Source organism: Myxine glutinosa, chromosome 12 (genome assembly GCF_964187855.1).
Source record: "Myxine glutinosa chromosome 12, kmMyxGlut1.1, whole genome shotgun sequence".
NCBI classification, from domain to species: domain Eukaryota; kingdom Metazoa; phylum Chordata; class Myxini; order Myxiniformes; family Myxinidae; genus Myxine; species Myxine glutinosa.
The window spans coordinates 28,272,564-28,285,287 of record NC_136272.1 but is presented as its reverse complement, the minus strand read 5'-3'; the positions used below and the strand labels follow the sequence as shown (position 1 = coordinate 28,285,287).

Below are 12,724 nucleotides of genomic sequence, written 5' to 3'. Positions count from 1 at the left end.
TCCTTGAGCGACATGACGGCATAAACAGGTGGAGAAAAAAACAAAAACGATGACGTCATTGGTCACGTGGTTCGGCCACCATCTTGGAAAAAACAAAAAAATTGTGCACCTCTATATCTCCGAAAATGCTGAATAGAAAAAATTGCGACATGGCTCATTGCAAAGAGCTCTCCATGGGGAATAAAATATGTTAATGATGTCAGTGGTGCCTCCATTATGACGTCATAATTCGACAAGTACAAAACTTCATCCGATCAAGATGCAAGTTCTTGAGCGCCATGTCGGCATAAACTGGTAGAGAGAAAAAAAGTGATGACGTCATCGGCCACGTGGTTCGGCCGCCATCTTGGAAAAGCCGAAAAACTTTGCACATCGATATCTCCGAAAGTGCTGAATAGAAAAAATTGAGACATGGCTCATTGTAAAGAACTCTCCATGGGGAATAAAATATGTTAATGATGATGTCATAGGTGCCTCCATTATGACGTCATAATTCGACAAGTACAAAACATCATCCGATCAAGATGAAATATCTTGAGCATCATCAAGGAATAAATTAGTTAAGAAAACAAATAATGATGAGGCCATCTGTCACGTGGTTCAGCCGCCATATTTGTCCAAAATGGCCGATAAAAAAGTACATTCTAGCAAGTCCTCGATCTCAGACAAACAAACAGACAGACGAAAAATCGGTCAGTCTGTCTGTTTGTTCGCAGTACTACGTCTACACCGTTGCACGTAGAATCGCCAAACTATACACACATATTTGTCTTTCCCTGGAATAGACTGTGTCCACTTTTTAACTCTATCAGCCCAAGGCCTCCATTATGACATCATAATTTGATAATTCGACAAGTACAAAACTTCATCCAATCAATATTCAATTTCTTGAGCGCCATGTCGGCATAAACTGGTGGAGAAAAAAATAATAATGATGACGTTATCGGTCACGTGGTTCGGCCGCCATCTTGGAAAAACCGATAAAAAATTACACCTCTATATCTCCGAAAGTGCTGAATAGGAAAAATTGAGACATGGCTCATTGTAAGGAACTCTCCATGGGGAATAAAATATGTTAATGATGATGTCATAGGTGATTCCATTATGACATCATAATTCGACAAGTACAAAACTTCATCCGATCAAGATGAAATTTCTTGAGCATAATCGAGGAATAAATTAGTTTCGAAAACAAATAATGGTGACGTCATCGGTCACGTGGTAAGGCCGCCATATTTGTTTTAACACAAAAGCCTCAACAAAAGCAAATCTTAAAAAGATAATTGGTTTTGGGTCGTCCTTTCCGCATATCTCGTGGGATTGTGCATTGGAGAGTCGACCGTGATGGCGGGGAGTGGTTGGCAAATCAAAAAAAAAAAGTACATTCCGGCAGGTCCTCGGTCTCTGACCGATTTTTCATTTGTTTGTCTGTTTGTCCGCACAGAATAAATATGATTTTCTCTGCAACCGTTGGTCTGATTGACAGGAAATTTTCACCATAGGTGCAACTCCCCCTGTAGAATTTTATAATGATAATTATGACGTCATAGGTCACGTGGTTCGGCCGCCATCTTGGAAAAAACTAAAACATTTGCACCTCTATCTCCGAAAGGGCTGAATAGAACAAATTGAGACACCACTCATTGTAAAGAACTCTCCATGGGGAATAAAATATGTTAATGATGTCATAGGTGCCTCCATTATGACATCATAATTCGACAAGTACAAAACTTCATCCGATCAAGATGAAATTTCTTGAGCATAATCTAGGGATAAATTAGTTTATAAAAAACAATATGATGACGTCATCGGTCACGTGGTTCGGCCGCCATATTTGTTTTAACACGAAAGCCTTAAAAACCACTGAAAATACATCCTGGCGAGGGTTTGCAATCTCTGATTGCTCTTTTTCTTGTTGTGGTTTGTCAGACACTTGTAAGGCATGCCCCTGAAGACCACCGGTACAACTGTTGTCTGCTTTCACGAAAGCACAACAATGCGAACAATCAGAGGATCCCATCGAATATGATTTGCATTAGGAATGATTTGCTGCCACATTGCATGACAGATCATAAAGTAAGCAAGGACTCCAGACACTGTAACCACCCACCGCCTTCGTTCCGCAATCATCTGCCTTCACATTCTCGTCATCCTGCGAACAGAAAACAAAGGTCGGATGGTTTGCAACAGTGAACAGCAGTTGAAGATTGATAAAAGACAGAACTTTGGAGCGAATGGTTGAAGTGGCCCGGACCAAGATAGTCGAGGAATGCGAGGAGTACACCACGGCCTTGCAGGGGGTTCCGATCCAATCTTCCCGTACGCCTCGTTTGCTCCTGAGCCAGACAACGCTTCTTGCGGAACTTTCATTTTAAGATTCACGCTGGGAAGACAGGCAGGGCCTGATCTGCTGACACTAATTAATTATGGCAAACCTAGCTTGGGTGGGATTGAATATATGACAAAAGGGGGGGGGGGCAGCATCTTGGCAGCCAACCAGGGGCCTGGCTGTTTGTTCCAGCAAAAAACACATATGGACACGACGATGCAGGAAATAAATGATCAGCACAATGCACCGGATTCCCAACACTGCTAAGGATCCTTACAAAACTGTGACAATTTAATTACCGGCCCAGCAAACGGCAATGGCAAGGAAAACACCTTGACTATTATCATGCCATTGTGTTGTGACAACAAGACAGGACCTCAGGCAGATATGTATGGAAGTCACTGCAAGGAATATTAGACAGGATAATAAGGCTTTCTTGAAATACTTCCATTAATACGAATACCCAGTAAGATTAATTTTGATAAGACCATCTTTATATAGTACTCCTGTTAGGACAAATTCACCTTTGCATTCAACTCCAAATATTTGTTCGCCTTTTGTTTCAACACGTTTTGCGGCTCTCACATCGGCTTCATGAAAATGCGACGTATGAATGGGGTATTGCGATATTTGGCTTCCCCAAAGTGGTGCACTACCATTTAATCCCCCAAACCTACTTGCAATTTTTCTTCCATCCCCATTAACCCCACCCCACCGTTGTTGGCTGCTGTGTCTCTCTGTCTTATCCCCTTCTTCTTCATTCATTCATTCCCTTTGCTTACTCCGTCCAAATGTGACCCTACTGGGGCAGTTCATTGCTTTTTTGCCCTCTGTCATCTCTCTCTCTTCCATGAGCCCAGATCTAGTGTATAAATAAGTAAGTAAGTAAGTAAGTAAATAATTGCTCGCTGTGTGTGACTTGTCTGTATTTACTCCACATTCCCAGGCCAAGGTCTCTCCAAACTCAGGATATTAGTATCGGCCCTACCTGTGCGTGTCAATGGAAGAAGTTTGAAGGCAAACTCACTGAAGCTTTCTTGCCGACAAAGATTCAGCAGAAATGCTTTCGTCACAGCGGGTATGTGCACATGGAAGAGGCGTTTACTGCTTTGGTGTCAGAGCTTGAAGAAGGAAAAGGCAAATGGAGATGAAAGAAAGGTGACGAAAACGAACAAAGATTTCCACAAACAAACTAACAAAGCCTGTGAACCACTTCCGTAGTCTCTTCAATGTCATTCTTCCCTCCAGGTCTTCAAGACAGCTGTTCACCACCATCGCAGATCATCCTTCATGTCCCATCTTTTCTACCCATGTTAACCCTCAACAAGCCCACCTCTTTCCAAATTCCCAGTTTTAACCTCCTGAGAGTTTGTGGGTTTCATCTTGACCTCATTTCCAAGTCCTCTTGACCATATTGGCCACACCTTGCGTCCTCTCCTTTCCCTAATTCTTCCCCACATCTCTTATTTCTCCAAGTGTCCCTCTATTTTTTCCCTCAACACTGCTGTTGGTGTATTTCCCTGTCTCTTTCTACTTACACATCTTCATTCTATTCTGTTACTTCTTGATCCATTCCGTGTTCTAGGTCTTCCACAAGCCTCGATATTGTATCCAAAAAGACAGGTTTCGGACGGCAAGTGGCTCGCACTGTGCACGTGGATAGAGAGGTAGATGCCAGACCACATAAAAGAGGAAAGATAGATTTCCTACCCCTCCATACAAATGGAAACCCCCATAACTTAACTCATTCATGTGCTTAATGAACCTCTTCCATTGATTTTTGAAAGAGCTCCGGACCACTTCGCACACTCGCTGGCCAACCGATGATCTCCTGTTTCACAAAACTTTCTTTCTTATAACTGCCTCTTCTGGGGGGAAACATTGGAGAATCGATCATGAAAAATAAAAATTTCATGAATACCTGGGGATGTTGAGAAGGCAAGTGGCCAGGTATATCAGGTGTGCATCATAGTTTTGTTGTGTGGCACGTGCTGGTGTGTTCGCACGTTGGGGGCCCTACATCTGCATTTCCTTTTGTGGTATGCAGTCAAAGAGCAGAGTTTATAAGTACAGCATAGAGGAATGTTAGACTGGCTTAGTACAAGTGGCCGAGAATTCAGTAATCCATAAGTTGCATGTTCAAACTGTTCCCGTTACAAGTAGCAGTCAGAGGATGCCCCGCATTTCCAGGCCAAGGTCTCGAGAACAGGCTTTTGAAAAAAGTTTTCAATGCCTCTAATATCTGTAATTTGCAACTTAGTCACTTAGTTTGAATCATTTGTAAACTCGTGTGAAGTCAACGAGATACACGCAAGGATACACACATAAATAAATTTGGCGCAGGAGAAAGCCATTCGGCCAAACCTTGCCTGCACCGCACCAACCCCAGTAGCCATCACACACTCACACACAAAGTACCTACAAGTCCCACTAATATCGCCATACTCCTCTATCTCTAGATAGTGTGGAAGAGTGTTTTACAGTATATGCCTACAGTGTTATGAAAAGTGCCACCCAGGCGGGAGCGATTAAGATTTGAACCCCGGACCGAGAGCATGGGTGGTGCACGGATTGTGACAACAGTTCATCAAGACGAGTTTGCCCGTGAACGCCTATCCTCAACTTTGTACTACTTCCATCTCCCCGTGTAAATGCAGGACCCACACGAGCTTTTAGTGTGTGCTTGTTAAAATTCGCTTGTAATGAGCATCGTATCAGTGGAAGAAACACTTTTCGAGTCATTGCCTATTGATAAGGTCGGCACAATCATTGAAGGAAGTAGTACAAAGTTTAGAGTAGGTGTTCATGGCCAAACTCATCTGAATCGAAAAAGTTCATCACTGACTGGTTCGGTAAGCCTCTTGAATCCTGCAGACCGCAGTTATAGGTGTACATCCATAATTCGACCCATCGAAGATGTCTGTCTGCATTGCACGACTGCTTCCCTGGAGAATCTCTGTTAATCCGCTCTGATTTTACAACCATTAGAAACTCAAAACAAATCACTGACACTTCAATATAATCCTCAAAACAATAGAAGTTGCTACATCTTGTATCCATCACCCACATATGTTGGGGATAAGATATAATCTACCGGTGTTTTACTTGTTTCCAGCTTACAGCGATGAACAAGAACCGGTTGCAAAAGTTTCGGTGTTCATACATGACGCAATGTCACGTTGTGACATCAGCCACTGTATATTTGTCCATTTTCTAACTTTCGGTTATTTTATGTCTTTAGACCTTTGCTCTGGGTGTTGCAATACACATCTTTACTCTTCCTGTTCCTACCTGTGAATATCCCTGTATTTATGAACATGTTCATTTGAGATTTGTCTAAGCACCAACTATGGGAGTTGCTTCCCGATCTTAAATGCTGTGACTAGGTCCGAAAGTGCCTAAGTATTGCATCAACTTTTCTTTTTCCGGCGTAGCCCATCGGGCAGAGCCATCTAGAACAGTGTTTGTCCGTCCATCTGTATGTATGTATGTATGTATGTATGTATGTATGTATGTCCCCTCAAACGTATACCAATCAGAGCTGAGAAGCTGGTCACATGACAGGATGATGTGATTACGTCTGATGTCATTACAGCGGTGCAGCGGCTGACTCTCCACACTCCGCCATTTTGATTTATATGCCGTTCATGCCAAACATATTGTCGAACCTGTCATATATCATAATCGCCATGCTCTACCTTTACGTTTTTCATTCTATGTGAAACTGAAACACAAACAAACCGATTGTTAAAATGACCATCAAACATCGAAAGCATCGGCGTTACGGCTCTTCCAACAATATGGTACGTATAGGCCTTAGGCGTTATGCTTCACTTTCGGACCGCTTCGGACAAATTAAGCCCAGGTTTCTTAATACAGTAGTGTATCGTTTCAGAAGTATCGTTTTCGTAATAGTAATAATAATAATAATATAGTAAATATAATCGTAATGCTTTAATCCTAATGTCATGAATGGAAAGTTAATGGATTGAAGCGGTGTATGGTTCATGATCAGTGATGAGCGTTGTTCGGCACTAATATTAATAACCGAGGAAGTAAGGAATTCACCTCGGTTTTTTGATAGTAATATCATTTTCGAAATAATGATAATGTAACGTTAATATTATAGTAAATCTACTCATAACGCTAATCCCTTCGTAGTGACTGCAAACTTACTGGAAGTTAAAATATATCAGTTTTGTGTCTGTTACGTCATTACGTCTATGATGTCATTACGACGGCTGACTGAACCGACCAACATTTTAATTTACAAGTACATCCGCTCACTATGGGAGTGGCAGGAAGGGCCATTCCTCTTTGAGGTATATAGATTACAGTAGATCTATGGTCGGGTCTCAAGAACATTGGGTGTGTGTTCATTTACCAAGTTTCTTGTGGAGAGATAACTAAGTGGTTTAAGCATTCGAGCAAGCACTCCATTCAAAACCCTTACGGAACGGCTGGCTTGGCAAGCGCTAGCTAGCTGCTTGGTAAATGAGCACACCTCCAACCATTGTGGAGTATATAGATTACAGTAGATCTTCGCTCAGTTCTGTAAGTAAAACCGACCTCATGGATGTCTGGATTCCTCCAAATTTCTTTGTTTAATGTTATAAACAGCATTAGCGACTGTTTGAAAAGCTAATAATATGTGTTTGTGGTTTATAAGATTTTACAAGCCCGGCTGTTAGACTTTTGGTCTTGTTTGTGGTCAGGTGACGCCTCCACCATTATTCAAGACCAGCTGTTAAATATCTTGCGAACCCTCGTGAGCGTTGAATGTTTCGTTTTGGTGGAGACTCAAATTAAAGTTCAGGCCATTTCACAAACATTATCAATGAAACTGCTCTGACTGACCCTCTCCACAAATAATGTTGTGGATCTGCCGTTCGGAGAGGTTCTGGGACCGAAGGGTCGAAACCTCGATGAGAGCCCAAACGATGATCCGGATGGTCATTCAATCAGGTCCTCAATAAGCTGAAGGGATTGTCACATCTCTCTTTCTCTTTTCCTGACCTGTACAGACCAGCCCATGAAGCAATAGGTTCCAGCTTTTGGCGATCCAGCCCCTACCCAGGACTTGTACTTTACACTTTGTCCATAGACAATCCCAGAGTGAGACAACGCCATGTGCAGCCCTTTGCTTAATCAGAAAGACGCAGAAACCCATAGCCTTCGGTCTGACGTCTGGAAAAGAGAGCTCATCTCTTGCCTTGTTTACTTCCATGGATCTCCCCAGCTTACAGTGCAAATTGTTTCCACTAATGAAATGCTTGCACCATGCTGGGGTACAGTGGAGTTTGCCTGCTTCCAGTGGTGAAAGGAACACGTGTGTTGTTATTGCTGATGCGGTCATTTTCTAGAGGCCTGGGTGTCATTAACCACTAGATCCCTGAACAGACAAATGATTGTTTGTTGAGGTTGTTGAGAGAAACATCAACCATAAAACCCAATAATGGACACTCACATCCACTACCAAAACCTATCTTGCCATAATTGAAAAAATGTACCGACCATCTTAAACCACTGCGACAAGATTATGGAAAATAAAAGACCTCTTGAGAATCTTGCCATGCTGGGCCAAAGGTTTGGACCTATCGACAAGCCCATTCATGCCCAGGAGGAGAGTACCCCACCAGTGCATCTCTCTAGCAGGCGGCACATCGAAATGCGTTTATCGATCTATTCAAGTCTGGGCAATGTCGGTTGCCCGCTGCTGCGTGCACATCACGGGAAGCGGGCATGAGGACTGTATTAAGTACCCCGAGCAAAACGAATGAAAAGACAGGCCCACCATGTGGGAAAAGAGAGGCTACCTTTAAAACAGGTCGGCGATTGGGGCTCGGAGGGCCTTGACAGCCATTGGTAAAGTTGCTGTGGCCTAGATGTATGCCTAGTGATGTGTTAGTCATTTAAACAGCACATATGTGGATCAGTAATGTTACTAATCATTCTGATTGTGGTGACTGCACATATAAAAATGATTGTTATGTAACTAGACATCCTGATTCTTGATACAAACGTAGCAAATGTAACATAAGGAACCATACACATTATCGTCACAATACTAATTACAATTTCAAAGTAACTTACATTACCTAATGTGACTTCAGAAATTGCTTCCTTTTGATGAAAATGTCCATGTTGGGGGGAATACTTGTTGTCGGTATTCCTAAGTTGTTTTCGAGTGAAGTGATAAAAGCCACATGAAATACTGAACAAAGTATCACCACGTGAGCCGGATCAAAACATGGTGGGCCGGATCTAAACGTGGTGGGGCAGATCAATACATGATTGGCCAGATCTGGCCCACAGGCCAGATCACAACATGGTGGGCCAGACCTGGTCCACAGGCCAGATCAAAATGTGGTGGGCCAGATCAAATCATGGTGTGCCAGATCTAAATGTGGTGGGCCAGATCTAAACGTGGTGGGCCAGATTAATACAGGGTGGGTCAGATCAAAACATGGTGGGCCGGATCTAAACATGGTGGGCCAGATCAATACATGATTAGCCAGACCTGGTCCACAGGCCAGATCAAAATGTGGTGGGCCGGATCAAAACATGGTGTGCCGGATCTAAACGTGGTGGGGCAGATCTAAACGTGGTGGGCCAAATTAATACATGGTGGGCCAGATCAAAACATGGTGTGCCGGATCTAAACGTGGTGGGCCAGATCTAAACGTGGCGGGCCAGATCTAAACGTGGCGGGCCAGATCTAAACGTGGCGGGCCAGATCAAAACATGGTGGGCCGGATCTAAACATGGTGGGCCGGATCAATACATGATTGGCCAGATCTGGTCCACCTGCCAGATCAAAACATGGTGGGCCAGATCAAAACATGGTGTGCCAGATCTAAACGTGGTGGGCTGGATCAAAACGTGGTGGGACGGATCAATACATGATTGGCCAGATCTGGTCCACCTGCCAGATCAAAACATGGTGGGCCAGATCAAAACATGGTGGGCCAGATCTAAACGTGGTGGGCCAGATCAAAACATGGTGGGCCAGATCAAAACATGGTGGGCAAAAATCAAAACATGGTGGGCCGGATCAAAATGTGGTGGGCCAAATCTGCCCCATAGAAGAGATCAAAATGTAATGAGCCAGATCTGGCTTCACAAAAACTTCACAAGCAAAGAAGCACAGAGAAAATGAATCAAGGAACATTTTCATGGTTCTGAGTGACGCGCAGCCATATACAATACCTTGGCACCAGGTATGCCAGCCACAAAATCAAAATAAATTTGTTTGTTAAAACTCCCAGTTGTTCATAAAATACATTATACAGAAGTTTACACGCTTCTGGCCATTCGTCAGCATTGCATTTGTGTCTCAGGGTTCCCCCAGGCACAATCACTTGAAAATTGTGTGTGAGGGAGAGAGAAATGACATTTGGGTGTTTCGAGAGGAATGCAGCAGGGCACTCACTCACTGTACCAGCGATGTGCCCGAACTAGCAAGGCCAAAGTGGCTCGAGGCTCCGCAAAGCTGATGAAACACGTCCTGGGGAAATTTTGAGGTATAAGGATTGTGGAACCGACCGACACTACAAGCACGTATCCTGTATGAATGCCGTGAATGTCACATCTGAAGACCTCGGCCATGCACATTTCACGACTAATAATGTTTTCAGTTCATGAGACCGGAAGCTCCGGGATAGAGTTAAAGTCGCATCCACTGTCATAACATCTGTGCTCCACCCCTACACGAAACTCGACTGAGCATTGTGGGGACGAGTAGGATGTGGTAGAAGTGAGCACATCAGTAATGACAGAAGCTTGCTGGATGAACATACGAATGAGTTCAGGTGTAAACTTATCAGGGTTGAGGGCACAGACTTCATCTGGGGCAAGCAGGGAGAATCAGAGCCGAAGATCTATATGGAGGAGCATCGATTGGCACATGGTGGTACGCTGCCATGCCATGCAGTGCGTAAACTTGAGAGCGCATTGAAGGAATGCAAGAGAAAGGGATTCGGGTGCCTTAAGGTGGTAGAGCTCCAAGTTAAGTGAACAAAAATAATGTGAGAAGGTAAAAGTAGTTCAGTAGACACGATAATACTCACGTCGCGCAGGTGACGCATGCGTAGTGGAAGCGGCGGAGAAGCGCGCTGCTAGCTGTCGTACATCTGGACTCAGGTTGGCATGGACTGGACTGGCAGTGCAGGGAAAATGAAGGGATGGAGGGAGGGAAATAGACACGGCACGTGGTGGTCGGGTTCGGTTTGTGTGCTCCCGCTGGGCTCAAAGGGAAACCGCTCCGCCCATATCCCCCCATGCTAAGTATAGCTGGCGAATAGAATGCAGATGTACAGGTGCGGTGAGAGCAAGTATCGGAAGGGAAGGTGGGGATGTGGAGACGCATTGGGCCTGCTAAGGGGATGAAGGGGTGGGTAAGCGTAAGGAAAGAGAAAGAGAGGAAGGGAGAAAAGGAGAAAAGGAGAGGGTGGAGAGAGAGAGAGAGAGAGAGAGAGAGAGAGAGAGAGAGAGAGAGAGAGAGAGAGAGAGAAAGAGAGAGGGAAAGAGAGAGAAAGAGATAGAGAGAGAGAGTAGGAGTGAAAGAAAAGAGAAAGAGAGAGAGAAAGAGAGAAAGAGAGAGAAAGAGAGAGAAAGAGAAAGAGAGAAAGAGAGAAAGAGAGAGATAGAGAGATAGAGAGAGAGAGAGAGAGAGAGAGAGAGAGAGAGAGAGATAGAGATAGAGATAGAGATAGAGATAGAGATAGAGATAGAGAGAGAGAGAGAGAGAGAGAGAGAGAGAGAGAGAGAAGGAGAGAGAGAAAAGAGAAAGAGAGAGAGAAAGAGAGAGCGCGAGTGTGTTTGAGAGAGAGAGAGAGAGAGAGAGAGAGAGAGAAAGAGAGAGAAAGAGAGAGAAAGAGAAAGAGAGAAAGAGAGAAAGAGAGAGATAGAGAGATAGAGAGAGAGAGAGAGAGAGAGAGAGAGAGAGAGAGAGACTTTGGACTTTTGACGTCCTTTTATTCCAAAAAATATAAAGTGCATGGATGTACAGTGTATAAAATCAACAAAGCCAAAAACAAGAGAAAACGATGAAGCGAGGAAACAATACAGATACATGCGCTGATCAGTTCAAATTTTACCGAAAACAAATGCAATCTTCTGCAGCAATACTACGAAGTGTAGATATTATGAACAATCAAGAGAAAAATAATACCAACTCGTTTTGGCGGACTTCACAGACACTTTTCAAACACCATTTTTCTACAAATCCATCAATTTCACCCATGATCTTGGAAAACTCAAACTCATGTTTTAGCCTTGCAGCACACAGTGCATTGAAAAACGTCATGACATTGCATTGATGAATGGGCTTACCATGCCGCTTCTCCTTTCTGGACAGGTAAGTAGCAAGCTTTGCTGTAGCTACAAAAAAGCACAACAGTTCATATTCTTTGTTGTGTTGCCGTCTCTTTTTGAGCCCAAAAATAAAGGATCGAAAAGTAAATCTGAAATTCATTTTGAACGACACAAAGTCTAACCATTCAAATAAAGGAAAAAGTCTTTCACAACCAATAAAAAAATGAAAAACATCCTCATTTACAGAACAAAAGGGGCAACATGCAGATATTGGGGCAAAATTCCATACATATGTATTGCATGGGATGATCCAGTGGGCAAGGCGCCACTGAAGATCACCTGTTCTTTTGTTAATCAGCTTACAATACATTGATTCCCATACAGGTTCATTGGGGGGCCCGGCAGGGAGTAGCCTCTTCCATCGTGCTACTCCATTTAGCGGAGGAATACCAAGAACTTGAGATAACCACCACCTATACAGGCTCTTGCTGCTCTCAGCGTGCAATACACTTGTCCCTGTGCTAACAGGTGGAAGTTCCTTGGGAAAGCAGTCAAAAATCAGTTTCGGAAACGGGGACTCGTTGGGGTGTCCAAAAGTATTCCAAGTCCAAAGTTTCTGTAGCTGATGACGTTTTTGAACAACTTTCCTCAAAATCGTTCCAATTGTCCTCTTGGACCGAATCGCCGTCAAGGTTGAAATTTCCTCCACATTCCTCCACCCGACACCGGAGTTTGGCCGAAGGTGCCATACTTTGTTTATGCCTGCCTCAATAAAGCGTTGGCACAAATGACGACTCTTGAGAACATCAGGGAAGAGAGGATTGAAGAACAGGGGTTCAACCTCGAACATCCCTGGGGAGTAAGTGTCCGCTTTACGGCTCACGGAAAGTCTTTCCCAGGCACTGAGAAGGCTCTGGTAAAATATGGGGAGCGTTGATGTATTCACGTACTTAAGGTGAGTCAGGAATACTTCGAGACCATAGCCGAGTCTACCCGCCTGCTGTAAAATATGGCAAGCCAAGGCATGGTTTGGCAGGTTTTCACCAAATAGGAGGCGTTGAATGGAGCACAGGCGAAAAG

The 12,724-nt window shown here is 43.8% G+C and overlaps 1 protein-coding gene across 6 annotated transcripts in view; it reads right to left on the bottom strand.

Annotated features, from left to right (window-relative positions):
- The window catches only part of LOC137438044 (estrogen-related receptor gamma), a 210,926-nt gene extending 200,332 nt beyond the window's left edge, over positions 1–10,594 (bottom strand). For 3 of the 6 annotated variants that reach the window (XM_068132915.2, XM_068132914.2, XM_068132918.2), the window contains exon 1: positions 10,399–10,564. The gene's annotated coding sequence lies outside the window, so the exon portion shown is untranslated. Of the gene's footprint in view, positions 1–9,761; positions 9,837–10,398 lie in introns of all 6 variants that reach the window. The other 3 variants (XM_078766640.1, XM_068132913.2, XM_068132912.2) reach the window with 3 other exon arrangements.
- Positions 10,595–12,724: the final 2,130 nt, after the last annotated feature.